At 35.9% G+C, this 13181-nt stretch overlaps 1 pseudogene; it reads left to right on the top strand.

Moving 5' to 3' along the window:
• Positions 1–10241: 10241 nt before the first annotated feature.
• LOC128290733 (small nucleolar RNA R71) lies at positions 10242–10340 on the top strand (annotated as a pseudogene).
• Positions 10341–13181: the final 2841 nt, after the last annotated feature.

Here is a 13181-nt window from a genome sequence, read left to right as displayed (position 1 = left end):
CTCATCTGATTTGTGGTCCCGAAACTATTGTTTTCGACACCACTGAAAATGAGCTGCTACACTAGGTTTGGAACTCCTAGGGCTATCATTAGTGATGAGGGGTCCCATTTTGTGAACAAATGGTTGAAATGGTTGCTCGATAGACATGGAGTGAAGCACATGGTTGTCAGAACTTACCATCCGTAGACAAATGGGCAAGCTGAATTGGCAAATAAGGAGATAAAAGGTGTACTCGAGAAGGTAGTTTGTCCAAACCGACGAGATTTGTCCAAAATACTGGATGATGCTTTATAAGCCTACAAGAAAACATACAAAACACCTTTAAGGATGTCTCCCTATCGATTGTTTTTGGGAAAGCCTGTAATTTTCCCGTAGAATTAGAACATAAAACTTACCAGGCTCTCCAACAACTCAATTTGGATACTAAGCTTGGTAAAGAGAAATAGATGTTTCAACATAATGAGTTAGAAGAATTTTGATTATTCTCATATGAAAATGCAAAATTATTTAAGGAGAGATTGAAAAGATGGCATGGCAAGCACATCCGAGTCTGAGAATTTGAAGCAGGTCAACAAGTCTTGTTGCTCAATTCCAAATTAAGGTTCTTTCTAGGTAAGTTAAAATCACGTTGGTCCGATCCATTCACTATTCATCAAGTTTTCCCATACGGGCTTGTTGAACTTCATAGTAAGATACGTAATTTCAAAGTTAACATTCAATGCTTGAAATATTATGGGGGGGATAAAATTGATCAGGATAGAACCTCGCTTATTTTATCAGATTCCTATTTTTTTTTCATTTTTCTTTTTAAATAAATGACTTAGGTTATATTTTTTGGATTAGTATATTAAAATAAATTCTGTCTAGGAGATTGGAACTTAAGCTGGATCGCTTGTGACCCCTCCAATCTTTTCTAAGAATTGATTTTAACATAATCTTCCGAGAAAATATTTCCTAAGTGACAAAATAAATTTTTAATTTGTTGAATAAAAAGGTTGATTTTGACCCAAGTTTTAGTTTTCTACTCAATTTTCAAATTATCTTTAAGTCCAAGTACTTAATTGAATTATTTGCAATAATTAGCTATCTTTTTTTTGTAAATATTGAAATAAGTGCCTTTTTTGTAAATATTTTAAAAATCTAAAATAAAGGATTTTAATTTAATTTTTAATAAATAGGATAATAAAACTAATATATAATTATATTTTATATAATATATATTAATTATTATCAACCTTGTATAGGATTATAATTGTTCATTATTTTATCATTATTTTACTTAAGAGTTTTTATTTTCAAATAAATAAGATAATAACAAATAATATATTAATATATATTTTTATTATATATTAATTATTATTGTCTTTATATAACATTAGGAGTAGTACTATTTTATATTTATTTTTCTTTAAAATTTGAGTTAAACTCTTGTTTTCTTTCACTTTAAATACCACCACCTTTCTTCCCTATTCACATCACTTTCAACTTCACCTTTCTTCTCTTTTTCCACCGCCACACACCATACCTTCCAACCTCATACAACCGTCGGCCACCCTTTCATCTAGCAGCAATTGTGCACCTTTCGCACCAATCAGTAGCTGACACACCACGTATAACTAGTACCTAGCTATGTGCACACTTGCTCCCTCACGCGCCTCTGCTCCTTGCTCACCAGCCCGCACGTGCCCTTGCATTGCACAAACCACCCGCGTGTTCCCTTGCGCCCTTTGCACTATGCCACCATCGCAACTTACCGTAACCATCAAGTCACCAATCAATCAACCTCCAATCAACCCTAACCCGTCACTATTTTCTTCACACTCTCATTATTTTCTTAAGTTCTTATTTTTTTACAAAGGTGGTACAAAATATCTTCCCAGAATTTTAATTTGTTTTTATTAATTAAATTTTCAATTTATTGAATTGTTAATCTTTTATTTCTAATTAAAATTCAGGAAATTACTATTTGTTTCTGTCTTTGTAATATCCAAGTTAAATCATGCCTTGCAAAAGAACTCGTGCCTTTGTCCAAGTTGAAGAATCACAAAACAAATTCCATTGTGAAGAAACCAAAGCAAGATATGACAGCATCTTCAAAAATCAACAAATGCTTCTAGAGAAAGGTTTTACGTTGAAAGAAAGCAACTATACGAATTTAATGGCGAGTATTCGACATGTGGCTGAAGCTTTAAATTGGGAAGTATTTTATGAGAAAAGACCTAGTGCAAATGAAGACTTAGTTTGGGAGTTTTTCAAATTTGACCTTAAGCGAATTAACAGAAGTCTCTATTAGTGGAATCAATGTACCAACAAACTCAAATACTATTAATGAATTCTTTGATTTACCTGATTTTGAAGATGACAAATATTCTTACTTAATGGAAAATATTGAGGCCAAGAATTTGCAAGAAATTTTAGAAGTACTTACAGTTCTTGGTTCTAAATAGACAATGTCAAAGCATGAGACTCACACTTGCCGCGGAGAATATTTGACACCATTAGCGAATGTATGGTTTTATTTTATTCGATTTAGTCTTATGCCTATCTCACATGGGACTACGATTTCAGTAAAACGAATGGTTTAGCTATACTCAATTATGATAGCGAAGACCATTGATGTGGGAAAGATCATTCTAAAAGAAATTCAAAACTATGTTGCTAGACATTTTGATCCAGCCTACTTTCTTTTTACGATAACAGTTTTGTGCCTGAAAGCTAAAATTCTTGCAAATGTATAGAAGGCAGGGTATAGCCAAGGCACAATAATAGATTGGGACCTTACTCGAGTAGCAAAAAATTCTATTCTGCAACAGCAAGCTAATCCGGGTGATGAACCCGAAGAAGAAGTTACTACAGAGACAGAACCTATGCGGCCAGTTGAAATTTCTAATTTGGTAGAGCCAGAAGCCAATCTCCGATCCTGACATGGCTACCCCAATATTTAAAACTCATTTGCCTCGCCCAGATCTTCATGCTGAGCTATCAAGGTTGAGGGACATAATGCAACATATGCAGTAGTAGCAACAAGCTTATTGGAGATACCAAAAAATTCGGGACGACGCAATGAGAGTCGTTTTTACAAAAATAGTTCATGACCAGTTTGTTTTTGTGTCTGAATTTCCAGACTTTATATTTGATTCGTGGACTCTAATGTCAAGGAAGGAACGAGGTGATTCAAGCAAAAACAAGGACGATGAAGCAAAAAATGGGTCAGATTCTAAAGGGTTTGCAAATAAGTAAAAAAGGGGGGGGATCTTTTCTTTACTTTATTTTAGTTTGTTTCTTAGGATATTTTAAGTTTTTAGGCTTAGGTTCTTTTAGGATATTTTTATTTCACACATAATAAAATAAGAGGAGAAGTCATCAACAAAAGTGAACAATTTTCAAAATAAGGAGTGTGGCAATAGATATGTACATGTCTAGGATTGGATCTAGGAAGAGCTTGGTATTTAAGTAGTCAAATTTGACTCACCTTCTAACAGCCCGGTTTAGACCCTAGTCAGAATAGTAGTTTCGAGACCATAGATCCGAGTAAAAAAATATTGCAATATTATTTTTCTTTTTTATAGTATGTGTTTAAGCATGTGTGAAAGTTTTGTGTGTTAATTTTATCATTTGTGAGCTTAATTTGATAAAATGACCTAATCGCGTAAAATGAAAAAGATCTGTTCTATTTTCTAAAGTGCCAAATTGCTATGTCTTTTTATATGTGGGGTTCTTATGATGCAATTATACCATGGTTTTAATGAATAGACATATATGGATATGTGATAGTGGATTTTAAATGATTTTAACAAGGCTAAATAGGTCATTTCTAAAATAAAGGTTAATTAAATCAAAACAAAAGCAAAAATTCATTCATTTGCACATTTCTTTGCCGAAAATCAAAAAGAAAAAAAGAAAGAACAAGAGCTTTAGGGTTCGACTATTGATTTTGGTGATTAAAGTGTGCTTTTTGATCATTCTTTGATAATTTCTACGTTTTTGTAATCGTTGCTAAGTAATCTATCAAGCCCATTTCTCAATTTCTAAATTTGATGATGATTTTGAGTTATGCCATTGTTGATTTTGTGAGTTTTATAATGTTAGTTCATGAAATATGAAAGCTTGATGATAGATACATATGTTTTGTATAGGGATTTTTTTATGAATTTGAGTAATTTGGGCTAAATTGTGAAAATGAGATTTTGAATGGCTAACATGTGAAGTAAATGTAATATGTGGGCTTATATAAACTCTATGAAAATTTGGCTAAGCATGTGTATAAGGAAATTTTATGTATTTTGTGATTTTATTAATTAGGGACTAAAGTGTTAAAATGTGAAAATGTGAGGGCTAATTTGTAAAATGCCCTAAATATGTGTGTATGTATTAAATTGAATGTGTTAGTGATTAAATGAGTTAATTTTGAATACATATAGATCAAGAAAGGAGAAATTCAGACCTAGATCGAGGAAAAAACAAAGTTACTTTTGGGAAAATTCAATTGATTGAGACAATACCTAAAGACAAATCCACCTAGACTTCACTTGTTATTTGACTCTGAATCAGACAATTTATTCATTTGACTTGATCCGTAGAAATCCCTAAGTTATATTATTATCTCTCTCGAGACTAATAACGTCTAACCCTAGGTTGAATAATTGAAATCTCTTTCTAATTAACACCCTAGAATTGCATTAACTAGATTTATGGATTCCCTTATTAGGTTTCACCCTAATATGGAAAAATCTTGTCACCCTATCTCTAGGCGCACAATCAACTCCACTTAATTATGACAAATTTACTCTTAGACAAGGTCTATTCCTCCTTTGAATAAGAGCTTAACTTGAATCAATATCCTGGAATATCAAAACAAGAATTAAGAACACATAATTAAGAGCAAGTCAAATATTTATCACACAATTAAGATAATAATAACAAGATTTGTCTTAAGTTTCATTTCCTTTAGGTATTTAGGGGTTTAGTTCATACTTATGAAAGCAAACATATCAAAAGAACAAAACATAAGAAAACCCAAAACTCCTGAAGGAACTTGAAGGCGGATCTCCAGTCTTGATGATGAATCCGGCTCTTGAGATGGATCAATCAGCTCTTCTTGAGTATCTTACTCTTCTTCCCCCTTCCTAAGTGCCTCCTTAAGTGTTTAAATAGGCTTTGGAATGCCTAAGAGCCCTCAAAATTGGCCTTTTCTGAATTGGATTAAACTTAGGTTCGGCAGGGACACACCCGTGTGCGATTACTGAAGGCCATGGTCAAGGTTGTTAAATGGGCACGGGCGTGTGATCCACCCGTGTAAGTCGTGCTTCGATCCTACCAAATTGACACGGCCGTGTGACACGCCCATGTGAGGAAGTCTAGGCCATGTTATTTTCCTATGTGGGTCCATTTTCTCCGTTTTCAGCCCGTTTTTCACTCTTTTTACTCTCTTATGCTCTCCTAAGTGTAAAACATGAAATTAAAGGATTAGGAGGATCGAATTCACCAAATCTAAGGAGAAACCATCCATAAATGCATTAGGCATGGGGTAAAAATATGTATAAATTACAGTTTACCAAATACCCCCACACTTAAGCATTTGCTTATCCTCAAGCAAAACCCTCAAGTCACAATCAAAATAAGTTCTTCTTAACTTATAATTCCTATTAATAATATCTCAAAATAATCCATAAGTAATCATACATTGTGAATTTGACTGAAAGAACATCAAAGTTCCAAAACATGCCAAGTTGAGTATTTTATCATGAAAGCATAGGTGTCTCCCCTCATCTAAGTAATTACCTTCGACTCAAAATATCATAGAGTTTCACATCCTCACTAAATATTCACTCAAATCACTCGAGGTGTTTAAGGACAATACATGAAGCACTCAATAGTCAATAATCAAAAGTCATTACCATAGGCTTGCATGAAAATCAAATCTCCACCACTATATATTGAAATGAACATCAATCAAAAGGTCTTTAAAGGGTCGTAACATGGCTTTGGTTAGGGGATGTGATCACAAGCTGAAAGAAAAGGTTAGAATCGAGATTGGATTGAAAATTTTCCTAACTAGAAAAAGTAATTAAACATCAATTGGGTACAAGTGAACTTCTTCCGAGAAGATGGAATTTAGATACTGCAGCTTAACACTACCGAATTACTACTAATATGTAAGTATGAATGTTTTTTTTTTGGAGCAAGTCAAATACATAGAAGAGCAAAACATAGCTAAGCAATTAGTTCAAATCAAATCTTGACAAAAATAGGGATCAAATTAGGATATTTCAACAATAATGGTTTATAGGTTAATATTGAGGGTAAATTAATTAATGGCTTGTTAGGCTCAAAAAGGGTTTATTAAGGGTTAATTATGAAGGTAGGATTTTATGGAGTGAGTGGGTTAAACCTAAGTGCCTTTATCATTTTGGCATATCAAATCAAATAGTGTGGTCTTGACATGCATAGTCAAGTAAGTTCTAGAATAACAATTCAATACTGACGCACTCAAAGCAAAAATAAAAGTGAGCATAAAAGAAATAGTAGATGCTCTAAAGGCTTAAAATCTCACAAACATTACGGCTTTTTGATTTTTATATTCTGTGAATTTCAACTCAAGATAATACCTAAACTTGGGAGAAACAACCTATAAAATTTTAAATTCAAAAGCCAACTTATCATGCTTGATTCTTTAATATCTTAAAGTTTAAACAATTAATGCATGAATGCCTAAGTTTTTATTCAAGACATATCAATAAAAATCATAAGTTAATTACAATTCATTCTAATAGTGATATGAGTGATTTACGTGAGAATAAGACATAATTCAGGGATTTCTAGTGATGATATAAAAGACCCCCCACACTTAAGATGTACATTGCCCTCGGTAGATATATTGAAAAAGATAGATTGATAATCATAAGATAGGGAGAGAAATGAAACTTCCTGAATGATGAATGAATTCCTTGAATTGGAGTTTTGGAGAATAATCGGCATGAGAATGGAGGAGGATACACCAGTGATGGTAAAGGTTTGGTTCCACAAGTGCTGAGCCAAAAGAATATTATATCTCAAGTTGGCTATCGTCGTGGTCGAGCATAGCATGGCAGTTGTGGAGAACCTTTCTCAGTGGAGTTTCAAGTTCCTGAGTAATAGTGAGCTTTGGAGCTCTTTATAACTGTGATAGAATCAAGAACTCTTTCAGGAAGTATATAATGAATTAGTTGAAATTAAAAATTGTAAAATAATAATTATAAAACCTAATAAAAATAAGGTGAAAGAAAAATAAAAAGTAGTCTTAAATGAAAATAAAAGGAACAACATAAAATAATAAATAAAAGTTTTTAAACATCTTCATCACCAGATGGTTCGCAAGGTGGGGGTGGCGATGAGATGTGGAAGTGCTAACAAATTTGCTGTAGAGTAGCATCAATGTTATCAAAGTGCCGAAAACACTATTGCTCAAATCAAGTAAGGCACTCAAAGATGTCAGTGTATGAAGCTGCCGCATGAACTGGACGATGAGGAGGTGGTGGCTAAGAAGATGGGTCCTCGTGATGCGGAGGGACATCATCAGTAATGTCCCCGGGGTCTTCCTCCTTGGTGGATAGGGCGAGGCGGTACTGAGGAGGGTGGGTTCCTTGGCGCTTCTCGATCATCCTCATATGTAACATGCTCGAGATGCCCTGTGGAGACATCTGGCTGATGAGAGTGAGGGAGGATGATTGGGCCGCTGTGTTGAGGAGCTCGAAGTGTCGACCCAACCGAGTTACGTAAGGGCCCATGTGCCCTAATTTTTTCCTGTGTGTTTCGCGAATTTTGAATTCAGGTGCGTCTGACATTCGGCCCATGCCTGTGTTGCTTGGGTGTGTGAGTGCACATGGCCGTGTCGCACAGCCGTGTCTCACTTTGTTCTCTTCTCCCACGCCCGTGTACATAGGTCCATGCCCGTGTTAACTTGACAGGTTCACCCATGGATAATGGGCACAGGCATGTCGCACGCTCGTGCTAGTTTGACAGGTTCGCCCACAGTTTCAAGTCACGGGCGTGTCGACCGCCTGTGTTGTTTTGGCAGGTTCACCCAGGGCCATGTGGCACGGCCGTGGTGACTTTATCACTTCCCGTGTTGGAAAAATTTTGCCTTATTTTCACACTGCCTAAGGCATGCTCGTATGCCTGGCTGAGTGGTATTTAGAGAGTCTATGTACCATGATTCGGTTAGTATGTTAGATGTTAAAAACTCAAATTTAAAGAAATTAATACTATTAGTGCTCGCGGTGCCTTTCGAGAAACGCTTATTTATAGTCTAAGCTCGACTTACTTCTCTGGTGTGTGATCATGGTGAATCGAGGAGTTTACACTCCTCATCCCTGCTATCAATTTTATCAACATAAGGTTTAAGACAAGTACCGTTTATCTTGAACGTGCCAAATTTGGAGTAGTTTACCTCGACCGTACCGTATGGAAAAATATTAATTACCGTAAGAGGGGTTTCTTCATTTGGTTTAGAACTGGCGCTTCGAGGATCTGCTGCATCGAGTAGTACTTTGTCTCCAACTTTAAGTTGATTTTTGGAGGAATTAAGCTCCTCATGGCGTGGTTTTGGTTTATCGTGTTTTCTCGGTTTATGTGTCTGCCATTCATCTAGCTCCTCGATTTGTAACCTTCGTTCTTCATGTATAGGTTCTTTGTTGTTGCTTAGCCTATGTATGTTCTTCGAACCTATTTTCTGCAAAGAAGGTTGCTGTCACCTTTTATTTTTGACGTGTTATTCGAATTACGGGCTTAAAGGGTGATTGTTTCGTCTCCCACATGAAGTGTGAGTTCACCTGTGCCAACGTCAATAATTGTTCTAGCGATTGCTAAAAAAGGCCTTCCGAAAATTAAGGGGACGTTGCTATCCTCTTCTATGTCTAGAACAACGAAATCAACTGGGAATATAAATTTGTCGATTTTAATGAGTACATCTTTGATAATACCCCTAGGAAATCTTACAGTTTTATCTGCTAATTGAATACTCATCCTAGTTTGTTTGGGTTTCTCTAGACCTAGTTGCTTAAATAATTTGTAAGGCATAACATTGATACTAGCCCCTAAATCAGCCAACGCATTATTAACATCTAACTACCAATTAAATAAGGAATTGTAAAACTCCCTGGATCGTTTAGTTTGTTAGGCAGCTTATTCTATAGAATGGCTGAGCAAACCGTGTTCAGCTCCACATGCGATGCTTCATCTAACTTCTGTTTATTTGCTAAAAGCTCCTTTAAAAACTTGACTGCGTTTGGCATCTGCCAAAGGGCTTCAATAAACGGTAAGTTAATATGTAGTTTCTTTAGAAGTTTAAGGAATTTACTAAATTGTTCGTCTGAGTGGTCTTTCCTTGTCGCATTGGGGTATGGCACACAAGGTTTATATTCTATAATCACTTGCTTTGGCTTATTATGGCCTACCTCATCCTTACCTATGCTTACCTCCGTTTCTGGCCTTGGTTCTGTAACTAGCCCTTCCTCATCTTGAATGGCAATCGCGTTGAGTTGCTCCCTTGGGTTAGATTCAGTGTTGCTTGGCAGGCTACCTTGTGGTCATTCGGAACCAATTTGGCGAGCTATCTAATTTGAGTTTTGAGCCCCTGGATTGATGCTTGTTAATTTTTGAGTGCGGTCTCGGTATTCTGAAAAAGAGTTTCTGACACTGAGATGAATTTTGCTAGCATCTCCTCAAGGTTCGATTTTTTCTCTTATTGGTAGGGTGGTTGTTGAAAGCCTGAATATGGTGGTCTTTGATTCCCTTGGCCTCCCTATGAAAAATTAGGGTGGTTCCTCCAACCTGCATTGTAAGTATTGCTATAGGGATTGTTTTGATATCAAGGATTGTTACCCATGTAATTTAACTGTTCGTTCTCCATGTTGTGGCCATAAGGTGGGTATTCTGAACTGCTTGATTCGCCTCCACTTGTTTCGCATTGCATTACTGGGTGAACCTATGAAGAACTAAGGAAACCATCAATTTTTTTATTCAAGAGTTCTACCTGATTAGAGAGCATGGTGACCGTATCGACGTTATAAATGCCGACTGTTTTTGTTGTCTTTGTCCTCATGACTTGCCACTGATAGTTATTCAGTGACATCTCCTCTATAAATTCATAGGCATCTTCAGGTGTCTTATTATTGATGGTTTCACCAGTAGCTATGTCAACCATTTGTCGAGTCGAAGGATTCAGGCCATTATAAAAGGTTTAAACCTGTAGCTGAAGCGGTAACCCATGGTGAGGGCATCTTCTCAAGAGGTCCTTGTATCTCTCCCATGCATCGTAGTAAATCCATCTGCACAAAGGAAGAAATATCATTAAGTAATTTAGCCGTTTTAGCTGGTGAAAAATATTTTAATAAAAACTTTTCGGTCATTTGTTCCCAAGTAGTGATTGACCCCCGTGGCTACGAGTTCACCCACTGTTTAGCTTTGTTTCTCAATGAAAAAGGGAATAACCGAAAATGAATGGCGTCATAAAAAATGCCATTAAGTTTAAATGTATCACATAGCTCCAAAAAGTTTGCCAAGTGAGTGTTGGGATCCTTGTCCTGCAAACCATTAAACTGAACAAACTGTTGTATCATTTGAATTGTGTTAGATTTCAGTTCAAAAGTATTTGCAGCTACAGCCGGTCTAACTATGCTTGATTCAGTTCCTATTAAAGAAGGTTTAGCATAATCATAAATAGTGTGCGGAGTAGGATTCTAATTAACAGCAATCGCAGTTTGTAGCAGATTTTCTTGGTTTTCAGCCATCTCCTCGGTTGTGGCTGAAGCATCGTCCTCTTGTTCGTCCTCTGTGTATCTTAGGCTTCGCCTTATTTCTCTCCAGTTTCTGCGAACTGTGCGGTCGATCTCACCGTCAAAAAGTAGTGGTCCTGACGAGTTTTTTCTGGTCATAAACTAGAAAAATCTGTTAGAAGGAAATAAGAGAAAAATTAGAAAAGAAAATAAAAATTTAAATTGTAATAAAAGTAAAGTGGCTAAAGTAATAAAAATCGAGTTTTCCTAATATCCTAATTCCCCGGCAACGATGCCAAAAACTTGATGCTTGATATTCGTAACAGGTTTTAAAGATTTATAAATGAAACGTTCTTGAGACTAACTTATTATCACGATTAAGGAAACTGTACCTATCGAACAGTAGTATAGTTTAGAAAGACCGGATTGTCAAACCCAAAGGAACTACGAGTACTAGTATTTACTTCCTTTTTATTATCTAGCCTAAAATTTAAGAGGTTTGGTTGTCTAAACTAATTACTAACTTAGAATGCACAGAAAGAAAAACTTGGGAAAATACTTTTGGGAAAATTCGATTGATTGAGACAATACCTAAGGACAAATCCACCTAGACTTCACTTGTTATTTGACTCTGAATCAGACAATTTATTCATTTGACTTGATCCGTAGAAATCCCTAAGTTATATTATTATCTCTCTTGAGACTAATAACGCCTAATCCCTAAGTTATATTATTATCTCTCTCAAGACTAATAACGTCTAACCCTAGGTTGAATAATTGAAATCTCTTTCTAATTAACACCCTAGAATTGCATTAACTCGATCTATGGATTCCTTTATTAGGTTTCACCCTAATCTGGCAAAATCTTGTCACCCTATCTCTAGGTGCGCAATTAACTCCGCTTAATTATGACAAATTTACTCTTAGACAGGGTCTATTCCTCCTCTGAATAAGAGCTTGACTTGAATCAATTTCCTGGAATATCAAACTTAAGAACACATAATTAAGAACAAGTCAAATATTTATCATACAACTAAGATAATAATAACAAGATCTATCTTAGGTTTCATTCCCTTTATGTATTTAGGGGTTTAGTTCATACTTATGAAAGAAAACATCAAAAGCATAAATGTAACACCCCGAATTTGGGCCTAGAAGTATTGGGCCTTGAGTGGGGGTCCGTAAGGAGGTTGTATATAGGTATTTAATTGTGCAATGAAATGAAACAATTAAATGTTTGCTATTAGTGGTTAATGGCTTTGAGAAATGTTGGAGAAATCTTGGGTTCAAACTTGGGCTTTAGCAAAAATTTTGGTATTAAGTGAAAAAAAAAAACCTGGATGCTTGGATGAGGGTTTTTAAATTATTGTGTTAAATAAATGACACAAAAAGCCTTGTGGCTTAGTGGCAAGTAACGTGTGGAGCATTTAAGGGAGGCATAGGTTGAATCCCATGGCAAGCAAAGAGCATTTATTTTGCTAACGGTGGCAAGACTTGGTGTTGAATTTAAACTCTAATGTTGGAGGGATCCCACATCAGGAAGCTAATATAAGAGTGGATACAAAGCTGGCTTTAAATAGAGGGAACCATGAGGATTGTAAATGTACCTTTCTTGGCTGATCCCTTTCGCTGTATGGCGTGCTCGTTTGGGTTGGGCGTCGGCTAAGAGTGCTCGGAGCGTGGATTAACTCCAGTCTCCTATCAGGTGTGTATTTATCACTACTCTTGTTGTTGGATGGCTACTTGGGCGCGATGGGTCAAAAGGGCCATGTGGGCCCAATGGGCCTCACTGGCCCAATTGGATAAGTTGTTTGATTGTGTAGTAAATATTGGACTAGGCTAGGTGAATCGCATATCTGTGGCTAGGTTTGGGCTAAAAGGGCCACACGAGCGTGTGGGCCCATTTGGTAGAGAATAGGCTTTAGGCCCATTCGTATTGTTATCCATGTTTAGAATACTTTAGTTTACCAATTCTTGAAATGCCTCGACTTGTAAAATTACCAAAGTACTCCCAATTTCTGTAATTCTTGTTTTACCCTAAGTTTATAAATTCTTGTTTTACCCTCGATTCTGAATTACTGGTTTTACCCTCGGTTCTGAAATTATTGTTTTACCCTTGATTTACAAAATTCTTGTTTTACCCTCGATTTATAGAATTACCGTTTTACCCTCGATTTGTAAAATTACCGTTTTACCCTCGATTTCTGAAATTACTGTTTTACCCTCGGTTCTGAATTACTATTTTACCCTCGATTTATAGAATTACCGTTTTACCCTAATTTACATAATTACTGTTTTACCCCCGATTTACATAATTATCGTTTTACCCTCGATTTACAGAATTACCGTTTTACCCTCGATTTATAGAATTACCATTTTACCCTCGATTTATAGAATTCTTGTTTTACCTTTGATTTCTGAAATTCT

Source organism: Gossypium arboreum, chromosome 3, assembly GCF_025698485.1.
Source record: "Gossypium arboreum isolate Shixiya-1 chromosome 3, ASM2569848v2, whole genome shotgun sequence".
Lineage (NCBI taxonomy): Eukaryota > Viridiplantae > Streptophyta > Magnoliopsida > Malvales > Malvaceae > Gossypium > Gossypium arboreum.
Note: the sequence above shows the minus strand (reverse complement) of the source record. Positions and strands in the feature narration are given on the sequence as shown.